This window comes from Vidua macroura, chromosome 10, assembly GCF_024509145.1.
Source record: "Vidua macroura isolate BioBank_ID:100142 chromosome 10, ASM2450914v1, whole genome shotgun sequence".
Classification (NCBI taxonomy): Eukaryota; Metazoa; Chordata; class Aves; order Passeriformes; family Viduidae; genus Vidua; species Vidua macroura.
The window spans coordinates 1,599,075-1,617,410 of NC_071580.1; positions in this window are offsets into that span (position 1 = coordinate 1,599,075).

The window sequence follows — 18,336 nt, forward strand, 5'->3', positions numbered from 1 at the left end:
ATTCCACGTGCTCCTGAGTGGGCTTGGGGAGCTTTTGGTGGATGAGCTTTGTCTGATCCAGCTGGACCTGACCTTTGGAAGAAAACTTCCTCATTTCTTTGGGATCTGGGGCTGGAACCTCTCTGTTCTTCAAGCCAGAGGTGGGGGCTCCAGGGGACAGAAGGAAAAGAATTCCTGCTCTGTTTCCCCTGCCCAGGGGGCTCTTCCTGGGGTTTTGATTTTGCAGCTGTGGCTCTGTGAACACGAGGCTGCTCCTCAAGTGATCCCAATCAATGTTAGCCCTTAATTAATGGAGTTGTTTAGGAGTTTACAAAGCTCTGTGTGTGGGCACAGCTGGGAATGGCAGGAGTTGAGCCCTGGTGGAGCTGGCACACCCCACATCCCTGCTGGCAGCTGGAATGGGGATGGAATCTATAATAATCATATAAATCTGATATAATATGTCAAACAAAGCTGGGGGAAGGAGCAGCTTCGGAGGAAATGCTCATTTAGGGCTGGGGCAAACCCAGAGGGACATCTCAGGTGTCCCCTAAACCCTGATGGAAATTGCCTTCAACTCCAGGACTTCGTTAAAAATCCGACTTTATTCCCAGAATGTCTCCAGGTGAGCATTACATGGATTTCTGATATTATCTGATATTTTTAGATATGGATTTTGGAGGTTATTTTATAATGTATTGGTAGGAACAAATCAGCTTGGATTTGCTGGACCAGAGGAGGTTTTTGGGGCGTCCCTCGTTGCCCATCCCATTCCAGAACCCCCGTGAAGATGAAATCCAGAGCAAACCTTGACTTCCCAATCTATCAGAAAATGCATTGCTTAGAAGAGCTCCCTACAGCAAATTTCCCAGGATTTTAGAGGAAACAAATCCCTGCAAGCAGTTTGTAGTGAGACTGGAGGTGACATCCCAGCTCAGGAAAGGTGTCAGGGATGATGGATACACACAGGAAAAGCTGAGGGAAATCTGGAGGGGAGAGGTGGCACCCCAGGCTCCATGGAAATCCAGCAGCTCCTCATTTGCATGGATTGATTTCCCTGCCCATGGACCCTGACACGAGTTCAGTGATGGATAATGGATTGGCTGTAATGCCAGTATTAATTCAGAGCTGACTCCTGGAAAAATCTCTCGCTGCTGCTGCTGCTGGGATTTGGAATTCTGGGCTTTGTTTTGCTGCAGGGGCACCAAATCCTTTTGTAATGGCTCTAAATGAGGGAAGGAGAGCAGAGGTGAGCTGGCTCGGGGCAGTCCACGGCCTGGAGTTGTTTTTTGGGACATTCAGGGCAGCGAGAGGCTGCAGAGGGAGCACATCCCGTGTGCTGGAGTGTCCTGGACTCGGGCTGCACCCGGGGAGTGGCCCCAGTGCCGGGGGCAGGGTTAGAGGGGATGTTGGGCAGGAATCTTCCCTGGGAGGATGGGGAGGGGCTGGGATGGATTTCCCCCTGGATGGATTTCCCCCTGGATGGATTTCCCCCAGCATTCCCCATCCCTGGCAGTGCCCAAGGCCAGGCTGGACATTGGGGTTGGAGCACAGGGACAGTGGGAGGTGTCCCTGCCGTGGCAGGGCTGGCACTGGAGGGGCTTGAAGGTCCCTCCAAACCATTCCAGGATTATGGCACTTCCACAATGCCACATCCATCCGTTCTTTGTGGCATTTCTATTCCCATTAATCATCTTAAAGGCGTCAGATGAAGGGCACAATCCACAGACTCAATTTTTTCCCTTTGCACGGAATCATTTTCCCCTTCTCCTTTCCTCCTGCGTTTCCTGCTCTCCCTTTGCCCAGGCTGCTGCTCCGAAGGGTTTGTTCAGAGCTTAACCCAATTACTGCCCTCAGGAGCAGAGCCTGATTGCCCTGCACATCCTTTTGGTATCCATCACTGGAATATTGCCTAACAGAGTTAGCAATTGGCCTCCCAGTGAACCAAAAGGATTCAGGAGCTCACTCCAGCCAGGAGCACACCCCCGCTGCCCCAGCACTGCCAGGAATGTTTCACATTCTCAGTGTGGCTTTTCTGGGGGATTTATCTGTGGTTTTGAGGTAGAAAACACAGTTTGGATCCAATGCAGCAGTCCCAGAGCTGCTGGGGTGATCCCTGGCCGAGGTTTTTTATGGACACACCAGAGATTCCCCGGAGCAGTTCCCTCTGAGGAGCTCAGAGGCTCTCCTGGGGCTGCAGGAATTCGGGTGCCTCCATCTGTTTTCCTGGCTGGGAACAAAGCTGGATTTGGGGGAAGCAAAGCTCCCCGGGGCTGAGCGTGCTCGGGGGATCCTCAAACACAGAGCCACGGATGGGATGGATGGAGGGAGGGATGGACAATGGATGGATGGGATTGGATGGACAATGGATGGATGGAGGGATGGACAAACAATGGATGGAGGGATGGAATTCATGGATGGATGAATGGATGGACAATGGATGGACACTGGGATGGATGGATGGAATTCATGGAGGGATGGATGGACACTGGGATAGATGGATGGATGAACAATGGATGGATGGGATTGGATGGACAATGGATGGATGGAGGGAGGGATGGACAATGGATGGATGGGATTGGATGGACAATGGATGGAGGGATGGACAAACAATGGATGGAGAGATGGAATTCAGGGATGGATGGATGGACAATGGATGGATGGACAATGGATGGATGGATGGACACTGGGATGGATGGACATTGGATGGATGGATGGATGGATGGATGGATGGATGGATGGAATTCATGGAGGGATGGATGGACACTGGGATAGATGGATGGATGAACAATGGATGGATGGGATTGGATGGATGGACGGACAGATGGGAATGGATGGATGGATGATGGATGGATGGAATTCATGGAGGGATGGATGGAGGGAGCCTTGTCCTGGCCACAGACAGGGATGGCCAAGCCTTGGGCTCAGGGATCAGTCCCTGGCCTGGCTCAGGCACCTCCCAGGATCCCAGGGCTTGGAAGAGTTTTATAGAATTGTGGAGTTACAGAATTGTTAAAGTTGGAAAAGGTCTTTAAAGTCATCCAGTCCAACTCTCAACTCAGCAGCTCCGTGTTCCCCTCTAAACCAATCCTCAAGTGTCCTTCCATGGTTTCTGAACAATTCCAGACTGGGGACTCCACTGAACTTCCACCTGGTCAGAGCTCTCTGGAATTCCTGTGGGTGTTGGTGTAAAAACATGCCATAAAATGTCATTCCAGCCTTTCCTGGTAGGGGAAATGTTCCTTGCTCCACTGTTTCCCAGGGAATGGGCACGGCCCCAAGGCTTCCAGAGCTCCAGGAATATTTGGACAAAGCTTTCAGGCACAGGCTGGGAATGTTGGGATGTCCTGTGCAGGGCCTGGAGCTGGGCTTTGATGCTCCCTGTGGGTCCCTTCCAGCTCAGGGCATCCCAGGATTCAGTTGTCTTTTCAGGGAAACAGAAGTGGAGGTGGCAACAAGAGGAGTTTTCCCCCTACATCATCTCTCTATTTAGTGAATTCTTGGACAATAAAATGGGGGTTTAGGTTTCCCTCTGTGCAGCAGCAGTCCAGCAAATCCTGTTAGAAACTGCAGATTTCCATGTCCTGGCTGCTGCCCCTCCCTCGGCTCTGGCAGGGATGTGGGGAGAGAACTGGGGCAGGCTCGAAGTTCTTCACCTTGCCCTGGGACAATCCCCCTGAATTCCCATCCACCTTCGGTGGGAAATGACCTTTCCAGGGAGAGCCTTGCAGAGAGGGATCTGCTGCTCCAGTGGGTGCAGATTCCAGCTCTGGGCCGGGCTGATATCCAGAGGAAAATCATCATTCCAGTTCCTCCTTCACCGGCTCCTGGGACTGGGCATGAATTAATGGCAGCTTGGCATCATTAGGCACTAATGGGCTCCCTCTGATTGATTGTTCCTGGCAGCCTCCCCTGCTCCATGCATCATTCCCAACCATCCCATTTCCCTGCTGGCTGCTGGAGCAGGGCCTGGAGCCAGCTGCAGCTCCCTGGGATCTCCCATCCTGCTGGAGGGTGACTTATGGGGTGTCACAGGGGCCACACCCCACAACCTCCTGGTGCCACCTGTGCTGCCCCAGAGCAGCTCCTGCTCCCCAGCTGCTGCTCCCCAGCCCTTTGGGGCTGCTCTTGCCATCACAAACCTCTTCCCCAGCTCTTTCATTCCTGAAATAAGGAATGGGTCCCAGGGCATTGTGCTGCAGGGTATTAAAGTCAGTATTTATTTGTGAGAGTTGCTTTTGGAGGGGGGAGGAGTTGCTAATTGGAGCAGGTTTTCTGCTCAGGCTGCAGAACGGGGCAGTAAAAATCAGAGATTGATGGTTATGAGCAGATTAAATGGGCATCAAAGTTATAAATGACAGCCCTGCCCGAGCTGGGATTGGCCACCAGAGATCCTGCTAAGTGCCAGGGGTGGTTAATGAGCTCGTTTATTTGCAGGCCTCCAACTGCATCAACTTGGGGAGTTTATTGAAAGTGTGTTTAAAATAACAGCGTGTGTCAGGAGTGCGGGGTATGGGCTGTGCTGCCTGCCTCAAATAGCCCAGGGGGAAAAGCAGGAGTTGAAAACAGAAATTTGGGTTTCCAAGGGAAGCCCGAGGGCTTGGGGAGCACGAGGGATCCCATCCTGTGGTTCTACACTGCTGGAATTTTGTTTCCTTCTGGTTTTTGGTGATTTCAGTGCAAACACGAGGCCTCGGCGTGTCCAGTGTCAGAAATGTTGGATATGGGTTGTGGTGAAACGTTCCAGGGGGAAAAAGCAGGAGCTGAAAGCAGAAATTTGGGGTTCCAAGAGAAGTCTGAGGGCTTGAGGAGCGTGAGGGATCCCGTCCTGTGGTTCTACACTGCTGGATTTTGTTTCCCTCTGGTTTTTGGTCATTACAAGGCGTCGGCGTGCCGGGTGTCAGAAATGCTGGGTAGGGTTTGTATTTGCTGGGTCAGATAGCCCAGGGGGGAAAAGCAGGAGCTGAAAGCAGAGATTTGGATTTCCAAAGGAAGTCTGAGGGGCAGGAGGAGCTCTGCCCTTGGGTTCTACACTGCTGGGATTTGGGGTTCTCCTGGTTTTTGGTCATTTCACTGCGAACACGAGGCCTTTATCTGCCAGGTGTCAGAAACACCAGCTATGGGTTGTGGGCAGATATTCCAGAGGGAAAAGCAGGAGTTGAAAGCAGGAATTTGGATTTCCAGGGAAGTCTGAGGGCTTGAGGAGTGTGAGGGATCCATCCTGTGGTCCTACACTGCCGGAGTTTTGGTTTCTCCTGGTTTTTGGTCATTTCACCAAAGGCACAGGGACTGGCCCTGCAGCAGTGCAGATGTTGGAGGGATGTGCCTGGATGACCTGGTTATCCCTGGAAATGAAACGTTTCCATTCCCTGGGGGCGTGGAGGGACCTCAGCACCACCAGAGCTTGGAGGAGCTCATGGAGCCCTGTGGGACTGCTTGGATGAAGTTTAAAGGTTGTTTTTTCCCTCCTGGGAGGCTGCCCCTGGTGACTCCAGAGCTTCCCCCTCTGCTCGTGGAAGGAGAGGGAATGGGGAGTTCCGTAAATGGCAGAGAAAAGGGAATATCCTGGGGTTATTTGCTCGTAGCTGGTAGGGCACGGCCCGAAATTCAAAAGCACAATATCCACATAAAGGAGATCGGATGGAGGCAGCACTGAGGTGATTTTGTTTGGTCGTTCCCAAGCTCCAGAGCTGAAGACTCCCAGAGAAAGGCTGGGATTCAGGCTGCTCCTCGACGAGACTCAATTCCACCTCCTGACTTGCTGAGGGACATTCACATTTGGGGTGGAAGCTGAACTCGAGTTCCCTTTGCCTCCCTGTCCCGGGGCCATCCTTTGGCACAGAATCTTTTGTTTTACTCCAAAGAGCCCCTTGTTTCTTCCTCCATTCAAAAGTTGTTTTTTTTTTTTTTTCTCCTCCTCGTGGCTGCGTTTCCCCCTGGGAGGATGAAACCCTTCAGCCCAGGCTCTCTGGGGAGGGGGGATTTGGGATTCTGGGGCTCAGAGCAGCCTCTGCCTCCTCCTCCTCCTCCTCCTCCTCCTCCTCCTCCTCCTGCATCAGCCCCGGGATGCTCTGCCCTGGCCTGGGGCCAGCAAGGGCCCCTCCGAGGGCAGGAAATGTTATTGGAAGTGTTTTAAAACATGACATTATTTAAAGTGCTGTTACTTAAGGTGATACTTTTTGAAGCGATGTTATTTAAGGTTGTACTGGAGTGATATTTTTCTGGGGTGATTTTTTTTGGAGGGATTTTTTTTTTTTGTGACCTTTTTTTGGAGTGACATTTTTTTCTGGAGGGATTTTTTTGGGGGGAGTGATTTTTTTTGTAGGAGCAATATTTTTTTTGGGAGCGATATATTTTTTTTTTTTAGGAATATTTTTTGAGTGATTTTTTTTTAAAGTTATATTATTTAAGGGGATCTTATTGAAAGTGATCTCATTTCAGGTGGTGTTACTTGAGGTGAGATTACTTAACGTGATATTTTTTGAAGTGATAATATTTAAAGTGATAATATTTGAAGTGGTATTATTTAAAGTGTTGTTATTTAAGGTGATATTATTTAAAGTGCTGTTATTTAAAGTGGCTGTTGATGGACTCCCAGCCCCTCGTGCCCTCATTTTATTGGGGTGGGAAGGAGGTGCCCAGAGCCCCCCTGGGGTGTGGGAGAACCCCAGTTCTGCCTCTGGATAATGGGATTGTGGAATGGTTCAGGGTGGAAAAACCCTCCAAGGTCACCCAGCCCAGCTCTGCCAGGGCCACCCCTGCCCCTGTCCCCAGGTGCCACCTGCCCAGGGCAGTGAAGGCACCTGAGCTCCCTCAGCCTCTCCTTTCCCTTCCCTGCTCCAGCCCCTCCAGCTCCGTTTTCTCCTCTTTAACTGCACCTTTACCCCTCAGCCCTGGTGCAGAATAATCCCACTGCGGCCTGGCCCCGAGGGCATCAATTAAATGCAATTAAAAAATAAAATAAAATAAAATAAAATAAAATAAAATAAAATAAAATAAAATAAAATAAAATAAAATAAAATAAAATAAAATAAAATAAAATAAAATAAAATAAAATAAAATAAAATGGAACTGCAGCTTTTAACAAAAGTGCAGCGTTTTCCTAAGGAAATGAGGGGAAGTCTTGGACACGGGGCAGAGCTGGAGGATTTTTTTCTGTGTTTCCATGTCAGGGCTGCTCCTGGAAAACCTGAGGAACGTCTGAGGAGGAGCCATTCCCACCTGGGAAATAGAGGCAGGAAGATGTTCAGGGGACAGGAATTCCATCCTTGCCCTGAGGTGTGGCTGCCAAATCCCTGGAAGTGTCCAAGGTCAGGCTGGATGGGGAAGGTGTCCCTGCACAGGGCTGGGATGGGATGGGCTCTGAGATCCCAAACATTCCATGATTCCTCTCTGCTGCAAAAAAAACCAAGGAATTAGTGTGGCCTGAAGCCTGGGCTGGGGGTTGTTCCCTCTGGTTGTTCCCTCTGCTGCTCCAGCAGCTCTGGGAGCGCAGCCCCCACCTCACATCCGAGGGAAATAAAGCAGCGGAATGATCCCAATAAATTACACTAATTGTGCCTGGCAGCATGTGGTAATTTAAAATGGATTAATCTAACAAGGCTTAAAGAGGAATAAATAATAAACATCTCCAAGCAGTGGGAGCCCTGCTCTCCTTCATCCTGCCTGGATATTAATGACTGCTCAGGAACTGCTGCAGAAATCAGTCCGGGAGGAGGAGGAGGGAGGAATTCAGCACAAGGAACGGGGCAGAGCCAGGGGAACATTCCCAGCATCCGTGGGAAGTGGGAATGTGCTGCCTCCATCCCGGGGGTGAGGGCTGGGGGCTCAGAGGGATTTGTCCCTCGTTTCCTGGGCGCTCTGGCAGAGCTGGGGTTCCCCGGTGTCTCCGTGGACAAAGGGTGGGGCACAGGGGGAGCTGAGACCCAGGGGTCTCCTCCTGGCGCATGGACCCCCGAGGAAACCTCCCTCAGCTGGGGAGGAGGGGGAGGCAGGCTCCGGGGCTGGATGTGCGATTTTCCTGGGCTTGGGAATGCCCCGCGCAGGGGCTGGGTGTGCTCTAACCCATCCCGTGCCGGGCGTCCCGCGCTGATCCGGGGAAAAAGCAGTGCTGGCAGCCCTTCCCTTCCCCTTCCCCTTTTCCCCTTCCCTTCCCCTTCTCCTTTTCCCCTTCTCCTTTTCCCCTTCCCCTTCCCCTTCCCCTTTTCCCCTTCCCTTTCCCCTTCCCTTTCCCCTTCCCTTTCCCCTTCCCCTTCCCCTTTTCCCCTTCCCTTCCCCTTCCCTTTCCCCTTCCCCTTTTCCCCTTCCCCTTTTCCCCTTCACTTCCCCTTCCCCTTTTCCCCTTCCCCTTTTCCCCTTCCCCTTTTCCCCTTCCCCTTTTCCCCTTCCCTTCCCCTTCCCCTTCCCTTCCCTTTCCCCTTTTCCCCTTCCCTTTCCCCTTCCCCTTCCCCTTTTCCCCTTCCCCTTTTCCCCTTCCCCTTTTCCCCTTCCCTTCCCCTTCCCCTTCCCGCTCCCCATGTCCCGGCAGGGATGGCTGGTTTGGGGCAGGGCTGCAGGGGTTAATGCGATTTGTTTTCCACCCTCCAGGCTCGCGGAGAGCCCGGCTGCTCCCTCTGTGGTGTTCCTGCCCTTGGATTGGGGTTCCTGCCCCTGGATTGGGGTTCCTGCCCTGGATTGGGTTCCTGCCCTGGATTTTGGGTTCCTGCCCTTGGATTTTGGGTTCCTGCCCCTGGATTTGGGTTCCTGCCCTTGGATTGGGATTCCTGCCCTTGGATTGAGGTTGCCTGCCCTTGGATTGGGATTCCTGCCCTGGTCTGGGGTTCTTGCCCCTGGATTTGGGTTCCTGCCCCTGGACTGGGGTTCCTGCCCCTGGATTTGGGGTTCCTGCCCTTGGATTGGGATTCCTGTCCCTGGATTTGGGGTTCCTGTCCCTGGATTTGGGGTTCCTGTCCCTGGTCTGGGTTTCCTGTCCCTGGATTTGGGGTTCCTGCCCCTGGATTGAGGTTCCTGCCCCTGGATTTGGGGTTCCTGCCCCTGGCATTGTTTGGGCAGCTCGGGATCCCGCCCGGGAGCTTTGGCCCATGCCCAGGGCTCTGCTGCGCTGGGATCTGCCCAGGAACGGGCAGGGCAATGCCGTGCCTGGGGATTTTCATCCTGGCACTCTCAGGGCGGGCTGGGATTTGTCTTTATCTCTGCCACGGCTCCTCTCGAGCTCTGGGAGCCGGAACCTTTGGCTCCTCCGCGGGGTGTGGATCAGCCGGGACGGGCGGGAGCAGCTCGGGGATGCTCCGGGAATGTTGGGAGCGCGTGGATTTCTTGTTTGCCGGCAAGGAGAGGGTCCTGCCTGCAAAGCGGGGGGCGATGAAAAATGGGGCAAACCCTGATTAGGGGGCAGGAAAACGCAGCAGTGAAGAGCGGGGTGATCCCAGCGGGGCGTGCAGCGCGCTGGAGCGGGGCTGTGCGGGATTTGGGGAAGGAATTCCTGCCTGGGAGGGTGAGGAGAGGCTGGGATGGGATTCCCAGAGCAGCTGCGGCCGTGCCCGGATCCCTGGCAGTGCCCAGGCCCGGGCTGGGGCAGCTGGCACAGGGGAAGTGTCCCTGCCTGGCTGCAGGGGCTCCAAGGCCCCTTTGGGGACCCTCCCAGTCCAAACCAGTCTGGGATGGGGATCCGGGGCTGGTTTGGGGGTCGCGCCCTGCAGGTCTCTGCTCCTCTGTGTCACTCTCCTGAATAATCTCAGTCATTAATTAGTTAATTAGCCCGGTTAGGTGTCATAAGAGACACGTGTTGGTTTTTTTTTTTGTTGGTTTTTTTTTTTTTTTTTTTTTTTTTTTTTTTTTTTTTTTTTTTTTTGGTGTAGAACAGGTGAATTTTTATTTATGGTGCATTTTTGTAAGGTACTGCGTATGACTTTAATTAGTAAATTAGTGAAACTCAGCTGATTGGCAGCTAATTAATACATAATCAATACAATTAATTAATACAAAAATTAATAATTTATCACATTTTTCTCTTTTTAGATACTTTTACAATTTTTGTCTCTCGGGAGTGAGTGTTTTACACGGGCAGAATCTTCTTTGTAGGTGTGAGCGGGTTTTTCCACAAGAACAGATTGTTAACTAATTCTTATTCATATTTCTTTTTTTTTATGGGAATGGAACGGGTTAACTTGGGATAGCAAGGCTTGAATTTGTGTTTTCCAAAGCTTTTGGATTGCATTTTTACTTCCAAATCTTTTGCTTCCATGTTTTACTACCTTCACGTGGATTTGAGGATCAGCTTCTCCTGCTCCTCTCAAACCCCAATTTGGAAAATATCGCTGTTGAAAACGTGGAGATTTTCACCTTTTTTTTCTTTTTTTTCTTAAACAAAAGTAAAGCAGTGCCATTAATGTACAATTTTAACAGCAGTGTTTGATCCTTTCAGCTTTTAAAGAAGAAGGGAAATGTTCTCCCAGGGAGCAGCTGAGCTTTGAGGTTCTGTTGGTTCCAAGTGCTCGTTTTGTTTGCAGATGCATCATTAATTCAGAGGTTCTATTAACATTAACAATATAATTCACATTAATAATATAATTCACATTAATAATATAATTCACATACATTAAGAAATCAATAATTACATTTATATTATAAATGCATACATTTTGTTAAGAAATTTCATACAACTAAGAATGCTAATATTAATAAAATTAAGATTATTTATGATTTGTTTCCAGTCTCGTGTGCAGCCCACTAAGAGCTTCTGTGTTTGGAGTTTCATCCCCGTGTCAGTAAGAGAGAAACCAAAAGGAAGTTTAATTGTTGAAAGAAAATTTTCCCGTGTTGGGAGGCACAGGCTGTGTGTGCTGTGCTGCTTCTGCGAGCCCTGGGGAAAAAAACAGCTCAGGATTTCAGGCTCCTGGAGCCTTGGCCGCCTGATTTTGGGGCTGGTTTGGCAATTTTCTGTTAAATTCCAGTTCATAGCGTGGGTACTGGCAGGGGAAGGTTTAAAGCAATGAAAAATATTCCAGGAAAATCCTGGAGTAAAGGCTCTGATCCAGCAGGAACGAGAAGGACACGGAGGTACCACCCAGGAAGAGAATCCAGGGGAATATTCAGAAGGATTGGAGAATTCTTGCATAGCAATTCTAGGAAAAAATATGTTAAAAATTAATATATTCATATCTAAAAATATAGAATATTTATATAATAGAAATATATGCAATATAGAATAGAAATATATAATATTATATATATTATTATACATATATACATATATATTATTTTATATAAACTATATAATTATATAATATATAACATATAATAAATAATATTATAGAACATAATATATATAATATTAATGTCTAAATAGATATATTTTAAAATTATATCTGTATACACACATATATACATCTACACACACACATATATACATATATAGATATATATATATATATAGATATAGATATATAAATAAAAATAAACCCACACAATTCTAGGATTCCATCATTTATATCCCTCACAATTCCAGACAAGAATTCCTGGAATTTTAAATTTATCATTGCTGGGGATGAGGAATTCTTGATCTGTGCTGGAGGCCACGACTGAGCCACGGCTCTGTGGTCAGTGATCAATAACTGATCAGGAATTGCCAATTTTACAGATGAAAAATGGAATAAATCCCAAATTATTGAAATGTGGGCGCCACTGCCAGGCTCTGCCACCCGGGGCTGTCCCTGGTGTCCCTGGGATTGTCCCTGGGATTGTCCCTGGGATTGTCCCTGGGATTGTCCCTGCTGTCCCTGGGGCTGTCCCTGGTGTCCCTGGGATTGTCCCTGGGATTGTCCCTGGGATTGTCCCTGCTGTCCCTGGGGGCTGTCCCTGCTGTCCCTGGGATTGTCCCTGGGGCTGTCCCTGCTGTCCCTGGGATTGTCCCTGGGGCTGTCCCTGGTGTCACTGGGGGCTGTCCCTGGGATTGTCCCTGGTGTCACTGGGATTGTCCCTGGGATTGTCCGTGGTGTCACTGGGGCTGTCCCTGGTGTCCCTGGGGATTGTCCCTGGGATTGTCCCTGGTGTCCCTGGGGCTGTCCCTGGTGTCACCATGACTGTCCCTGGTGTCCCTGGGATTATCCCTGGTGCCACCAGGATTGTCCCTGGTGTCACTGTGACTGTCCCTGGGATTGTCCCTGCTGTCCCTGGGGCTGTCCCTGCTGTCCCTGGGATTGTCCCTGGGGCTGTCCCTGGTGCCACCATGGGTGTCCCTGCTGTCCCTGGTGTCACCATGGGTGTCCCTGCTGTCCCTGGGATTGTCCCTGGGGCTGTCCCTGGTGCCACCATGGGTGTCCCTGGTGTCACTGGGACTGTCCCTGCTGTCCCTGGGGCTGTCCCTGCTGTCCCTGGGACTGTCCCTGGGATTGTCCCTGGGATTGTCCCTGGGATTGTCCCCGCTGTCCCTGGGATTGTCCCTGGTGTCCCTGGAATTGTCTCTGCTGTCACTGGGATTGTCCCTGGGGCTGTCCCTGGTATCACTGTGACTGTCCCTGGTGTCACTGGGATTGTCACTGCTGTCCCTGGGACTGTCCTTGCTGTCCCTGGGGCTGTCCCTGGTGCCACCTGGGCTCTGGGGCTGCCACCCCCAGCCCTGCCAAGGGAGCAGAGCCCAGCAGGGGCACAGAGGAGCCCCAGGACGTTGTGGGGACACTTGGGGACACCCAGAGAACCCCCAGAGAGCCCCATTGGGGACATGGGGACAAGGCAGGGAGCAGCAAAGGCTCCGAGGGGCCACGGTGGGGCCAGAGCAGGGAAACTGAGGCTGAGGAGCACTCGGGGCCACCTGAGACCTGACCGGGGCCACTCGAGAGCATTTGGGGGTGACTGGAAGTCATTGGGGTCATTTCAGGGTCACTCAAGGTCCTTTCAAGGTCACTCAAGGTCGTTTTGGGGTTACTTGAGGTCATTGGGGTCATTTGAGGTCATTTTTGGGTTTTGAGATTTTTGAGTTCCTCACTGGGGTTACTTTAGGTCATTTCAAGGTCGTTTCAGGGTCACTCAAGGTCATTGGGGCCATTTCAAGGTCACTCGAGGTCATTTTGGGGTCATTTGAGGTCATTTGGGTCATTTGAGGTCATTTTTGGGTTTTGAGATTTTTGAGTTCCTCACTGGGGTTACTTTAGGTCATTTCAAGGTCGTTTTGGGGTCACTCAAGGTCATTGGGGTCATTTCAAGGTCAGTCAAGGTCATTTTGGGGTTACTTGAGGTCAATTTTAGTTTTTGAGATTTTTGAGTCCCTGACTGGGGTTACTTGAGGTCATTTCAGGGTCATTTCAAGGTCACTTGAGGTCATTGGGGTCATTTTGGGGTCACTCAAGGTCATTTTGGGGTCACTCGAGGTCATTTTTGGGTTTTGAGATTTCTGAGTCCCTGACTGGGGTTACTTTGGGTCCTTTGAGGCCCTGTTTGGGGTCACTTGAGGTCATTTTGGGGTCACTCAAGGTCATTTTGGGGTCACTCAGGGTCATTTTGGGGTTACTCGAGGGCTCAGAGCTTGACTTTGGTGTTAATTTTCATTTTTTTTTATTCTCTCAGAGGTGCTGGTGCAGGAATTGGGGTGGGGCTGCCTGAAAAGCCTCCAAAATCCGGGGGAAATGCACAGGGATGTCCCCATGGCAGGAACTGGGCTCCTTTTTGGGGTGCAAATGGGTTCCAGGGGCTCCACGGGCCTGGCAGCCCCTGCTGGGCTTTGGGGTTTCATCCTGGGCTGGCAGCAGGAGCACGTTTGGGCTCCCTCCTTGCATCTCCTAAATGGGGGAAAAATGGGGAAATAATGGGGGAAATAATGGGAAAAAATAATGGGGGGGAAATAATGGGAAATATAATGGGGAAAAATAATGGGGGAAATAATGGGGGAAATAATGGGGGAAATAATGGGGGAAATAATGGGGGGGAATAATGGGAAAAAATAATGGGAAAAAATAATGGGAAAAAATAATGGGAAAAAATAATGGGAAAAATAATGGGAAAAATAATGGAGGAAATAATGGGGGGAAAATAATGAGGGGAAATAATGGGGGAAATGGGGGAAAATAATGGGGGAAAATAATGGGGGAAATGGGGGGAAATAATGGGGGAAATAATGGGGCAAAATAATAGGGGGAAAATAATAGGGGGAAAATAATAGGGATAATAGGGGGGAAATAATAGGGGGGAAATAATAGGGGGAAAATAATAGGGGGAAAATAATGGGGAGAAAAATAATGGGGGGAAATAATAGGGAGAAAATAATGGGAAAAAATAATGGGGAGAAAAATAAATAATGGGGGAAAATAAATAATGGGGGGGAAATAAAGGGGAGAAAATAATGGGAAAATGGGGGGGATGGGGGAAATAATGGAAAAAAATAATGGGTAAAAAATAATGGAGGAAAAATAAATAATGGGGGAAAAATAAATAATGGGGGAAAAATAAATAATGGGGGAAAAATAATAGGAAAATGAGGGAGAAATGGGGGAATTAATGGGAAAAAATGGGGGAATTAATGGGAAAAAATAATAGGGGAAATGTAATGGGGAGAAAAATAAATAATGGGGAAAAACAATGGGGAGAAAATAATGGGAAAATGGGAGAAATGGGGAGAAATGGGGGGAATGGGGAAAAAACAGAGAAAACCAGAGAAAAATGGGGGAAACGGGGGGAAAATAATGGGGAGAAAATAATGAGAGAGGATATAACGGGAGAAAATAATGGGAAAATGGGGGGAGGGAATGGGGAAAATGGGGGGATGGGGATAAAATGGGGAAAACAGGGGAAAATGGGGGAAACGGGTGAAAATGGGGGAAATGGGGGGAATAATGGAAAAAATAATGGGGAGAAAAAATTGGGGAGAAAAATAATGGGGAAATGGGGGCAATGGGGGAAAATGGGGAAAACAGAGAAAAACGGGGGGAAATGTGAAAATAATGGGGAGAAAATAATGAGGGAGGAATAATGGGAAAAATGGGGGAGAGAAAATAATGGGGAGAAAAATAATGGGGGGAAATAACAGGGGGAAAATAACGGGGAAAAATAGTGGGGGAGAAAATAGTGGGGGAGAAAATAATGGGAAAATGGGGGGGATGAGGAAAAATGGGAGTAATGGGGAAAATGGAAAAACCAGAGAAAACCGGGGGGATTGGGGAAAAAAGAATGGGGAGAAAATAACGGGGGGAAATAACGGGGGAAGAGAAAAAGGAGAAGAGAAAAAGGGGGGAAAGGGGAGAAAAGAGCAGGGGCAAAAAGGGGGAGGAAAAAGGGAGAGAAAAGGGGGGGAATTGGGGTAAAAATAGGGCAAGAAATGGTGGGCAAGAAATAGGGGAAAAAGGGAAGGGAAAAAGGGAAGGGCACATTTGGGGTAAAAAATTGGGGGGAAAGGAGAGGGGAAAAGGAAAAGCGGGAGAAAGGAAAAGGGGAGGGAAAGGGGGGCGGAAAAAAAGGGGAGGGAGAAAAAAAGGGGGAGATAAAAAGAGGGGGGGATTTTCCCAGCCCTATTTAACATCCAGCACTCACACTGCCAGCGGCCAGCAGGGATTTCTTGCTCCTCACGGATCTTCCTCCTCCCCAGGCTTTGGGGTGAATCCCTTTTTCCTGGTTTGAAGGACAGGAGTGTTCCTGGAATGGAGAATCCCAGGAAAATCCCCTTCTCTCCAGGCTCTAACTTTGAAATTATGGGGTTTTCAGGCAAAAATATGGGAAAAGGAATGACAGCTCTTTGCTAGAATGTATACAATGAGGAAAACAATCCATTAACAATCCCAAAAGCCTTTTGCCACCCTTGGGGCCGTTCCCCCTTGGGTGTAGCTGTGGGAACAGCGGGATGTCCGGCTGGGTGTGGGGTTTGGGTTAAAGTGGAACAAAAACCCCAAAGCAGCAGCAGGAAACACCTGGAGGGGGGGGAAGGTGGAGGAGAGAGGGAGTTTTTGGGTTTTTCTCGGCTCTCACCTGTCCCGTGAGATGTCCTGGGGGTGGCAGCGGCGGCTGGGAGAGGGGGCAGGGATTGGGGTCCTGGATTTGCCCTAAAGCACCGAGGAGAGGGACTGGGGTCCCAGGATTCCCCCAAGCACAGGGTGAGGGGTCAGGGGTTGGGGTCCCAGGGTTCCCCCAAGCACAGGGATTGGGGTCAGGGATTGGGGTCCTGGATTTACCCTAAAGCACTGAGGAGAGGGATTGGGGTCCCAGGATTCCCTCAAGCACAGGGATTGGGGTCAGGGGTTGGAGTCCCAGGATTCCCCCAAACACAGGGACTGGGGTCAGGGATTGGGGTCCCAGGATTCCCTGAGCACAGGGTGAGGGGGCAGGGATTGGGGTCCTGGATTTGCCCTAAAGCACCGAGCACAGGGTCAGGGACCCTCTGGAGAGAGGGGTCAGGGATTGGGGTCAGGGATTGGGGTCAGGTCTGGGGTCAGGTCTGGGGTCCCGGGTGTCCCCTGAACACAAGGATTGGGGTCAGGGATTGGGGTCCCGGGTGTCCCCGAGCACAGGGTGGGGGTCAGGGATTTGGGTCAGGGATTGGGGTCCTGGGATTCCCCCGAGCTGAGGGTGAGGGGCCAGGGATTGGGGTCAGGGATTGGGGTCAGGTCTGGGGTCCCGGGTGTCCCCGAGCACAGGGTGGGGGTCCCTGGCAGTGAGGTCAGGGTGACAAGACCCCAGGTCCTGGAGCAGTGAGGGACAGAACTCTGCTGGCAGCGAATTGTCCCCACAGCAGCAGCAGCAACCCGGCCCCAAACCCATCCCTGTCCCCCCCAGATCCCTGCACTCCCCTGGAACCCCCCCAGATAAAAACCCCAACAAATCCTCACCCCCATCCCAGGCAGGGCTGCTGTCCCCTGAGCACCTTCGTTCCATCTCTGAGGAGCAAAAGGGAGCAAAAGTCTCCGGGAGAAAGAAATTAAAAAAAAATAAAAAAGGGGAAAAAAGGTAACCTTCCACACCTGTGGGGGTTTGCACAGGTGGGATCTGGTTCCCCTGAGCATGGAGGAAAGGGCAGCACCAAAATGAGCACCAAAAAAAAGGAGAGCAAGGCCTGAAGAAGCCACCCAATTGTCCTTTGATGCAGAAATTAATTTGTTATTTAACTTTTGTTTTGAGCCAAAAATGCAGCACCAAAAAAAGGAGAGCAGCACCCCATTTAAATTAAGATGTAAAGTATTGCAGAAGCCACCTGCAATTAATTGGTTATTTAACTTTTGTTTTGTACCAAAAAGGCAGCACCAAAGGAGAGCAGCAGCTCATTTAAATTAAATTAAAGGTCCCAAAGAGGCAACCCAAATGTCCTTTGATCCAGGAATGAATTTGTTATTTGTTATTTGTTATTTGCTTTTGAACCATCCCTGCTGGTGAATGCCCAGCACCAGCCCCCTTTTAATGCAGCCCCGTCCCCAGCTCGCTCTGAGCAGAATAAAATGTTTATTTTGAAATAAACCTTCCATTTAAATCCTGGCAATCTTTAGAACAACCACGGGTTACCTCTGGTTTGGGGTCTGTGTTTCCAAACCAGATCATCTCTGCCCTGGCAGGAATTCCCCCAGATCCCACCCAGGCTCATCCATTAGTGAGAATTCCCAATTTTCCTTTGTTTAGGCTGATGCAATCTCTGGAATGTTATAAATCAGGAGAGACCATTTATCTTATTCCCCAGGCACCACTCATGACTAATTAAATCCATAATTAACTGGAGCAAGCCCACGAGGAACAGCAGGAACACCATTCCTGGACAATGGGAAGAGCATTTCCCCTTGGATTTGGGATTTGCATCCTAAGGGCTGAGCAGGAGTAAAAAAAAAAAAACCTATTCTTTTACTATTTGCTCTCCAACATAAAGATTTCATATTTAAATACAACGTTTAATTTTTCTAGATGAATTCTGGTTGGTTTTCCTAAAGCACCAGAGCCAATGGATACACTCAATTTTTCCAGGGATTTTTCTCTCAACAGCACCAAAACCCCCAAATATTTTATGAATGAACCCTGAGCATTCCCCTCCAGAAAATCTTTGGAGTTTCAGCTCCTGAAATCCCTCTGCTCCTGGAGGAAAAGGCTGGAAAGGGCATTTCAAACAACTTAAGCCATGTCCAGAGGAAGCAGGCTGGGATTTGGGAGCTTTTCCATTCATTCCTCCTTCAGGCTCACGGATGCAAAGCCTGGATTTGATTTAAGCTCTGTGGCAGTCGGGAAGGGCAGCTCCCCCTGGGAAGAAAAATGGATTTTCCAAGAGTTCCACTCATCTTGCACAGCACAAGGACACTCAAAATAAACATTTGGGAGAGAGTCGAGGACCTAAAATCCATAATTCACTGCAAGAGCTGCTGGTTCCTGCTCTGGGAAGGGCCTGGAATGGGGAAAAAAAAGCAG